We start from the raw sequence: 10,685 nt of genomic DNA on the forward strand, positions 1-10,685 counted from the left end.
GTGAAAAGCTACATGCACCCCAATGTTGATAGCAGCGTTATTTACAACTGCCAAGCTATGGAAGCAACCTAAGTGTTTATCAACAGATGGATGGATAAAGAAGACTGGAACATATATGCAGTGGAATATTAGCCATAAAAAGAATGAAATTTTGCCATTTACAGCAACATGAATGGAGCTAGAGATTATCATACTAAGTGAACTAAGTCAGATGAAGACAACTATCATATGAAATCACTAACATGTGAAATCTAATTTTAAAATGATACAAAAGAACTTATGAAACTGAAACAGACTCAAAGATTTCAAAGCCAAACTTACTGTTACCAAAGGGGAAACATGGGGGGAGTAGGGATAAATTGGGGGGTTGGGATTGACACATGTACACTACTATATGGAAAATAGTAACAAAGACCTACTGCTCAGACAGGGAAATCTACTCAGTACTGTGTGATAACCTATATGGGAAAAGAATCTGAAGAGGAATGGGTGTATGTATAACTGATTCACTTTGCTGTACACCTGAAATTAACACAATTTTGTAAATCAGCTATGCTCCAATAAAGCAAAAAAAAAATAATTAAGTTATAAAAGTAGTTCCTATTGTGGCTCAGTGGGTTAAGAACCCGACAGAGTGTCCATGAAGATGTGGGTTCGACCCCTGGTCTCACTCAGTGGGTTAAGGATCCGGCATTGCCACAAGCTGTGGCGTAGGTTGTGGATGCAGCTCGGCTCTGGTACGGCTATGGCTGTGGCTGTGGCTGGCAGTTGTAGCTCTGATTCAACCCCTAGCCTGGGAACTTCCATGTGCCACAGGTGCAGCCCTAAAAAGACAATAATAATAATAATAATAAGCTATTAGAAGGTATTGTACAACACAAATATAGCCAATATTTTATAATAACTATAAATGAGATATAACTTTTAAAATTGTGAAGCACTATATTGTATACCTGGAACATTTAATATTGTACATCAATGATACTTCAATAAACATTTTTTTTAAGATGTCAATCTTCACCAGTAGCATATTTGCTGGGAAAGCCATTTTTGAGATGGTTGTGCACATCTGTAGAGTACTGGATAGAGCTTTTTGAGACATTAAATACTTAAACTTGCAGCTTATGTACATAATCTTTCCTCATAGGACATGGAAAATTCCCAGGTTAGGAGACAGACAGCCCCTGATATTTGGGGGATGTGGAGGGGGTCTAAAGAAATCACGTCCTGGAAAATACATCAATGAGAAATCAAGCACAGGAGTTCCCATCATGGCTCAGTAGTTGACAAACCTCACTAGCATCCATGAGGACTCGGGTTCGATCCCTGGCCTTGCTCAGTGGGTTAAGGATCCGGCGTCGCTGTGAACTGTGGTGTAGGCTAGTGGCTACCGCTCCAATTCAACCCCTAGCCTGGGCACCTCCATATGCCAGGAAACTCCATATGCTGCAGGTGTGGCTCTAAAGAGACAAAAAGACCCCCCCCCCAAAAAAAAGAAAAGAAAAAGAAGAAATCAAGCACAGCCTCAATTGGGTGGTTTAGTGGTTGTATCACTTAGATATTCATTCAGTCAATATTTTATTGAGTATGCTTCATTTGAGGCCCAGTTTTGAGCTAAGCAATACCATGAAGTCCTGTTTAAGAGCCTGCAACCCCCCTCCCTCACCACCAAACCAAGCAGCTAATGAAAAAGGATATTACTACCTTCAGATAAGGGAAGCAAGGCTCAGAGTCTCAATATCACACAAGGAAGTGACAGAGGAAGGATTTAAATGTGGGCCCAGAGTTCCCATACTTTCTCTGATGTATCTCTACGGCTCCCAGGACCACTTGCAGATTCCCCAAGATTCGTTGCTGGTGATCACACCCTGGAGACCAGCACCCCAGCGCTGGCCAGTCTCCCCCTCTCTCGCCATCCATCATGCTGTGGTTAGCATCAGGGTTCTCTTTGCTGGCTCTCCCTCTGGCCATTGCTTAGATGGGGGCCTCTGGTCTGAACCTCCCCAGGAGTGGGCACGGCCCAAGACACCCAGGATAAACAGCCACAGGGAGGAGGTTTGTGGTGTGTCCTTTTATACCTTCCCTTTTAGAACTGCCCCCCCCCTTTTGCTACAGCTGGGGTCGGGTGGGGGGCATTTCTTCTGACTCACCACACACTTTGAGAGCCTCTGACTCATCTCAGCTCTGGTGTTCTTCCAACTCTTCTCAGAACACTGTGGGTGCCCTTCTCCAGCTGCCCAGCAGCAGCCAGACCCATTCGGATGTGCTTGGTTCAGCTCTAAATGACACCAAGTTCATTAGTAAATTAGACACACACACAAGAATCAAAGACTCCCCAGCAACCAACAGGACTTAGGCAAGTTTTAGACTGTGTTGAAGCCAAGATTAATGTGCAATACCATTAGAATTAATTAACTGCTTTGCATTCAAGCATATAGCTTACATTTACATTGGTAATATTATTGATAATAAAAAGTTTATCAGCTAAAAATGTATAGAGTTAACTATAAATGTTAAGTGTTAGTAACTGAAAGTTAACCATATTTTTAAAAGCAAACTGTACATTAAAAGAAAAAAATTATCTTTACTCATTATTTTATATAGCTATATAGTAAAATATCCTCAACTTGGGTAATTTGCAAGAGATTGCATTTATCAAAGGTTAAGAAAAAAGCTTTAATTTAGCTGCTTAAAGAATTATCCTTTTAGCTCTTTCCATATAGTATGTCAGGTGTGTCTTCAAGGACATGAAGGGCTCCAAGTACATTCAATTGTTTCTGATTGCTATTTTAATCACTATGCAGTAATTCCATTTCAAAAAAGACTTTTGCATTTGGTAGACTTTTGGCATTATGCTATCCTTTCTTTTCATGAGCTGTTCTGGTTCATTCTTTGGAGAGCACAACTTTTCCCTGATTGTTTACTGTCAAGGGTGTTTCGCCCCATTCTCTGACGACTTTGCTTACTCTTAACCATAAAACTTCAATTTCCAACATGTATCATCTTCCGTGAGATGGTTTTAATATCAGTTTCAAAAATGGTCCCATACTGTAGTATCTTGTTTAACAGCAGTGAGCAACTTCCTTTTGGGGAAAGTTGGCTTTATCTCCATTTTTAAGAACAGATGTTCGTATGTTTTGATGAACCCCCATCTGGACTCTCTTCTGCCTTGATTTCTTTGACACCAAGTTTCTTGTTTTCTCCTTGATCTGACTCCTTCTACTTTACTTACTATACCTCTGAAATGCATATTTGCCAAGATAGGGTGATAGGCTGGTACAAGGACTTTTGTTCCCTCCCTTGGCCATGTCTTAAAAAAAAATGTTTCCTAGTAATTTCTGTTCTGCAAGAAAGGAAACGGAGCCACGGTTCTGCAGAAACTTGATAATGTCCTCCCTGGAGGGCTACGCTGGTCAGCCTGCTGGGGACTAGCAAGCTCTTAGTGTGGGTCCTCAGCACCTCTCTTCTGGCAGTATTCGGAGCCAGGGAGTTTGATAGGACAAAGGACGTTTTTAAGGATTTAAAGAGAAAAGGAGCTGCCTGCAGCGAACTCAATCCCGTGCCGAAGTTATTGCAGTTCCTGCCTCCAACACTGCGTGTGTTCTGGCTTTTAGCAGGATTGTTCTCCCAGCTTGGCTCTGAAATGTAAAGCCCCATTGCCCACTGCAAGTCTTAATGAAAAGCAGCTCATAAGCAAGTTACGTAACCTAATTGTAATCCAGGGATCAGCTTGGTTATATTATTTAAAGAAATAGCATCCATTTTCCGTGACCTGATTTAGAAATGAAACCCAGGGAAGGAAAAAATACTCAATTCAGCACTTGGCTCCCCGTGCCTATTCTAATGAGAACGCTTGTAAATAATTCAAAAACAATGACTTTTAAGAACATTAAACCCAACTTAGCTCAGGGTTATATCTCAAAGCAGCTTTAGCTGCTTAAAGTGAATTATATTTGATCATGAAATATGGGGCTTATTTTTGCAACAATTTAATCATTTAGTACATTTAATTTCCTCATCAATTCAGCACATGTTGGACACTGACCTGGGGCCAGATACTGGGGAATGCTAAGATGCATGAGCCCTGTTCACAGGAAGCTTAAAGTCTGGTTAGGGTTAGGGAGTTCCCTTCGTGGCTCAGTGGTTAGTGAACCTGACTAGTATCCATGAGGACACAGGTTCAATCCCAGGCCTCCCTCAGTGGGTTAAGCATCCGGCATTGCTATGAGCTGTGGTGTAGGTCACAGATGTGGCTTGGATCCCATGTTGCTGTGGCTGTGGTGCAGGCCAGCGCTGTAACTCTGATTCGACCTCTAGCCTGGGAACTTCCATGTGCCATAGGCATGGCCCTAAAAAGTTAAAAAAAAAAAAAAAAAAAAAAAAAGGCTGGTTAGGGTTAATAATAATAATAGCAATAATAATAATGTATTTCCATTGGTTCATTAACTGGAACAATGTACCATATAATGTAAGATGTTAACAGTAGGGAGAAAAGGGTTGGTGGTTGGTGGAAGGTTTACAATAATGCTGTACAATCTTTGCAACTTTTCTGTATCTCTAAAACTATTCTAAAATTAAAAGCTTATTTTTAAAAACCTGGGTTGGGAAACAGTTGGATATACAAATAGAAACATATCCATCCTTGCTGCCTGGTTTGTAGAAATTAAACCAGGCCTGCCTAATAGGCGTCTTCATAAGTGATATGATTGTTTTATAAACTTCAGAAGCACAAAACTGGATTATCATTGTCCTGATTCACATTAATGGTGTGTTACAAATCCAGGACTGCGATTGGTCCTTCAGTCCTTTCATAAACTTCATTTTATACTCTATTATTATAATAATATAATAAAGCACTCATGGACCCACCTCTCAACTCGGGAGCTAAAAGACCTCCATGACTTATGTTCCTCCTTTACCCCATTCCCCAACCTTCCTCGCAGTAGTAACAGTTCTCTTAAATTTTGCTTTTATTATACCCTTGATTTTCTTTACACTTTATTGCACATATGTGGGGTCTAAACAATAGGCTAGTTTATTTATGTTTTAACTTATATTATATGTTGTCTTCTGGGACTTGTTCCTTTGGCTCAACCTTATGTTACCTGTATTTACCAATACTGTTGTAGTTATAGTTAATTCATTTTACTGTTGTATAATATTCAATAGCAGGAATGTACCACAATTTTATTTAGTTACTTTTCATCAGTACTGTCCAAATTTTTGCTATTACAGGAGTTTCTGTCGTGAGTGTGGCCCTGAAAAGACACACACACAAAAAGGCATACTCTAAAACTTTAAAAATTAGGTTGTGGCATATGGAGGTTCCCAGCTAGGGGTTGAATCAGAGCTGCAGCTACTGGCCCACACCGTTGCCACAGCAACATGGTATCTATACCACAGCTCACAGCAACGCCAGATCCTTAACCTGCTGAGTGAGGCCAGGGATCGAACTCGCGTCCTCATGGATGCTACTTGGATTCGTTTCTGCTGAGCCATGATGGGAACTCCCAATAAATAAATAAATTTTTGCTATTACAAATGGATTCTGCCATGAATACTCTTTTATGTCTGTCCTGATAAAGATACACTATTTCCAATGAACCAGATCTTTATGAAATTGAGCAGTCTTAAAACTTAAGAATCCAAGCTCTACAGTTTACTTACAGAAAATATGTCCAGGGAAGACCATTAATATAAATTCTTCACCTGTGAGGCAAAAGAAAATGTGAATTACACACTAATTCCATGTCAGGATTTGATTTTACTATACTATAACATCCAAATGAACAATGGCTTAAACAAAGCAGCACACACACACACACACACCACACACACAAATTGCTTAACCATACATGTTGTTCTCATGTAAAACACCCAGAGATGAGATTCGTGGGCTGGTATGGCAAGGTCCACAAAGTTATCATGGATCCAGACTTCTTCTAGCTTCTTTTAGCTTTCCGGTTTGCTATCTCTAGGGTGTGACCTTTATCTTCATGGTCCAAAGGGCTGCTCAACTTCTAGCCCTTATATCTGCTTCCCTGTCAGTAAGAAGGAGGAAGAAAGGAGGGAGAATGTGCATCTTCCATTCAAGAGCCCTTTCCCCAAATCGCATATGACATTTCTAATTACATCTCATTTACCAGAAGGTAGACACATGGCTACATCTAGTTTCAAGGGAGGCTGTAAAATGTAATCTTTATTCTGGGCATCCCTGTGCTCAGCTAAAAATTCTATTACTAAAGAAGAATGGGGAAAAGGACTTCGAAGACAGTTAGCAGTCTCTGAGAGGACTTTAGCATAGCTAAAGTGAGAACAGAATGTAAACTAACCCAACAAAGATTTGTGTTGAAAAGCATAAAGAAAAAAATAAGCACTCGTAATATCACCACCTACTGTTAACTTTTTGAGATATATTCTTCTAGATATTTTCATTCACATATAAAACAACATGTATAGCTATACATATATTTATGACTATACCTATATTTACATAAATATGTCCACACTTTTCTTTTAAAGGGACTATTTAGATTATTGCAGTAAGTCAAGGAAAAGATTGGTGGGTTGCTGTTCCCTCTTTAAACTCTTAAACTTCACGGGAAATGTAATACTGAAGTAACTAGAGGAAAGAGGAAAATGTGCTCTGTAATTGCATTTTTAAATTTCTCAAAGTAACCAAATGCAAATGACTCAATCTGCATTCAGGGTGCTCTGGAAGAAGGATTTAAAGGCGAATTTAAAAGAAAAATGATTAGCCATCTCAGAAAAATGCAGACACATGTTCAATAAGGAAGGTGACAAAAAAAAAAAAAAAAAAAAAAAACTAATGGACACAAGAATTTTGTGAAAACCCAGATCAATAAAGTTCCCTAGATCACAGGTAGGGAGAGGTTCAGATATCAGTAACTAGACTGTTTACCCCAAAGCACACTCTATCACATGGCACAAGATAGGCTATTCAGAGATTTTCTCTCCTTATTAGAAGAGTCTTCTAGATAGTGAAGTAAAAGGACTATTACATAGAGCTACAAATTCACTCAACAAGCTTACTAAGTCTAGCTCCTTGTCTTCCTAGAGACCACTGCCCAGTAGGGGAGACAGAGAGGTGCTTGTAAAGATGAGTTGACATTTACTATGTGACAGATGCTATACGAATCACTTCACTCACATTATCCAATTTAGGATTTACAACAATCTATTCTTACCCCCACCTGACAGATGAAGAAAAGTCATAGGCTAAGAAATTTGGTTGAGGAGTTCCCATTGTGGCTCAGCGGGTTAAGAACCTGACTAGTATCCTTGAGGATGTGGGTTCAATCCCTGGCCTCACTCAGTAGGTAGATCCAGTAGATCCAGAATTGCCACAAGTCATGGAGTAGGTCACAAACATAGATCGGATCTGGTGGTTGCTGTGTTTGTGGCGTAGGCTGACAGCTGCAGCTCTGACGCAACCCCTAGCCTGGGAACTTCCATGTGTTGCACATACAACTGTAAAAAGAAGAAGAAAAAGAAATTTGGTTGAAGTCGCAAAGTTAATACATGGTGGAGCTGAGATTCTACCAAGTCTACGTGACTTTAGAGCCCCTGATCTGAGCCAATGACAACCCTATATTTAATGCTATGATGGAATTTTGTACACAATTCTGAGGAAACACAGAATAAGCATCAAACATCTTTCAGGGGAAAACTTGTAGAGTAGTATGAAGACAAGAAATGTGAAGTATAAATACATTGGCAATGTGTTGAAATGTAGATCAATATGAGCATTGATAAATAAATGGAAAAGACAAGATTTCTTCCCATTATGCCTGGATTTTACCAGTAGCCTTCTTTTTATTAGCTACACAATTCAATCCTATGTCATCTAATATCTTTACCCTTATTTTAGTAGTTAATTATATATTGAACCCCTTGCTTTCATCAAGTTATTTTCACTCTGTGAGTCACCTCCACATATAATTAGCTCATAAAAAGAAAAATGCAACATGTTTGCTGTATTTTGTTCTTGGGTCTTTGTATTCCTGATGGAGGGACATACAAGCATACGTCAATGCGTGAGTTGAAGTGATAGCTGTTTTATTCAAAGTTGAATCAGAGAGGAAAATGCAGGCAATAAGCATAGAAGATCCAACATGTGGATAATTAAGAGGCCACAAAGAATAAAAACAAAACATAAAAAAAGAAATATTTAAAATCATAATCTGAGAAAAATGGCTAGAAATAAGAGAATATCTGAATTTACACATTGAAAGGAATGTACAGAGACGAGACTGGAGAGTTGGCAGGAACTGATCGTGTTGGTCTTTGTAGGCCATTATAAGGAATTTAAATTTTGTTCTAATGCAACAGAAATCCCTTGGCAGATTGTAATCAGAAGCACCATTGGTTACACAAAAGGAGAAGTAATAATGTGTATGGACCTGAAAAAATGAAATATGAGAATCAAGAAGTAGTTTTACTTTACAACATAAGGTCTTCCTGCTTCCACCGTAGTTGCACTAATTCTCTCATAGCCCCTCCTGCATGGAACCTCATTTTCTTTCCATCTATCAAAGTTCTACCCATAAAGAGACTAACTTTCCACCAAACTTTTTTTTTCCATTTAGGTTATTACAAGATATTGAATATAGCTCCCTGTGGTATACAGTAGGTCCTTGTTGCTTATCTATTTTACATATAGTAGTCTGTACATGTTAATGCCAAATTCCAAATTTATCCCTCCCCCACCAACCCTTTTGGCATGGAGATTTGGAAGGCTAAGAATAGCAAGCAACTTTGGAGAGTAAAGGTATGAAATTAGCACTAGAATTATCAAGATAAGTCTGGAAAGCATAGTCAGATGATAGGCAAAGGGAGTGGCTGGGTAATCAGAAACCAGCTGCCAAGTAGAATGAGATCTAAAATTATAGCTCAGGGTTGGGCATGAAAGGATAGGAGGAGAAATATTTGGAAAACAAAAGCCTAGGACATGGTCTGGAACTCTACATTCAGCACACTCTGGACTATGAAAGAAGAATCTATTGAAGGGAAGAGAGTTAGAAATAGGATCAGAGAAAGACATAATCAGGAAGATTTTTGAAAATCAATGCTTTCCATTCACATTTCTATCTTAATGGGTGGGGAAATATTATGGGCTTCCCTGCCAAATTTTGTCATTTTAAAATCAGTGTTTAGGAGTTCCTGTTGTGGCTCAGTGATAACGAACCCGACGAGTATCCAAGAGGATGAGGGTTCCACGGCTGGCCTCATTCAGCAGGTTAAGGATACAGTGTTGACGTGAGCTGTGGGGTAGGCCAGAAGCTGCAGCTCCGATTTGACCCCTAGCTTGGGAACTTCCATATGCCATGGGTGTGGCCCTAAAAAATAAAACAAAATAAAATAACATCAGTGTTTATTTGCTCTCTCCTTTGGATTTTTTACATTCTTAATTCTTACATTCATTCTCTATCTCAAAATATGTGTAATTTTCTGAAAGACTGAAATTCTTTTTTTTTTTTTTTTTTGTCTTTTTGCCATTTCTTGGGCCGCTCCCGCAGCATATGGGAGGTTCCCAGGCTAGGGGTCGAATCGGAGCTGTAACCACCAGTCTATGCCAGGGCCACAGCAACATGGGATCCGAGCCGCATCTGCGACCTACACCACAGCTCACGGCAACACTGGATCCTTAACCCACTGAGCAAGGGCAGGGATCGAACCTGCAACCTCATGGTTCCTAGTCGGATTTGTTAACCACTGCACCATGACAGGAAGTCCCTTTTTTTTTTTTTTTTTTTAAGTTTCCATTTGCAGCAATGTGGATAGGCCAAGAGAATATCATGCCTAGTGAAATGGGTCAGGGTATGAGATTAATAGAGTCAACACTGACATTGTTATGGGGGGTGTTTTGGTTCTGACAACATGGGTATTAAGATACTGGGGACCAACTCTTACTATAAGGATATTAAAATGTGGTATAATACAAAATTTTAATTATACCGTCAAGATTAAGAAAAAGGAAGAAAGAAAAAAAAAGAAGAAACTACAGATGTCACAAACAAAAAATGAATTTAAAAGTCATAGCAGTAAACACCAGTTATCCTGTGGTAACCTGGAAAGGTGGGATACTGGACCCAAGTATAAGGTTTAGGACTAGAAATTCTGATTGATCATCCATACAGAGGAAAAAAATGCATACTCTCAACTTGAAAAAGGCAGAGAGTTGGAACTGGGACTTTGCCAAGATGGTCTGTAAATCCATGACAAAGAATGAAAAAAAAAACCCAACTTTATCCCAATGGCCCACAGAAGTTGCAAAGAAGCACAGTGCCTAATACTAGATAGATTATGTTTTCAATGGGGGGAATGGAAACTCCAGACCAACCAAATAAGGATACAGGATCCATATTTTTAACACCCCTAAGGTATAACTCTTCAAAGTGGTCCAGGGCTCACAAAATTTCTCAAAACCTGGCAAGAGAAAACATAAAACATCAAAGAAGAGTGACTCTCACAAGTCAAGGCACTAAGATGTGGAAAAAAGAACATCCCTCCTCCTTCAAAATGAGTTCATAATAGATAAAAGTGATGAAGAAATGAACCAGCATGAGGTAGAGCTCACATATACAATAGTGGGAAGAATTTGTGTGCTAACAGATATAACAGCAAATCAGAAAGAGACTACTAGATATTTAAGTGAAAATGAT

This window comes from Sus scrofa, chromosome 3, assembly GCF_000003025.6.
Source record: "Sus scrofa isolate TJ Tabasco breed Duroc chromosome 3, Sscrofa11.1, whole genome shotgun sequence".
NCBI classification, from domain to species: domain Eukaryota; kingdom Metazoa; phylum Chordata; class Mammalia; order Artiodactyla; family Suidae; genus Sus; species Sus scrofa.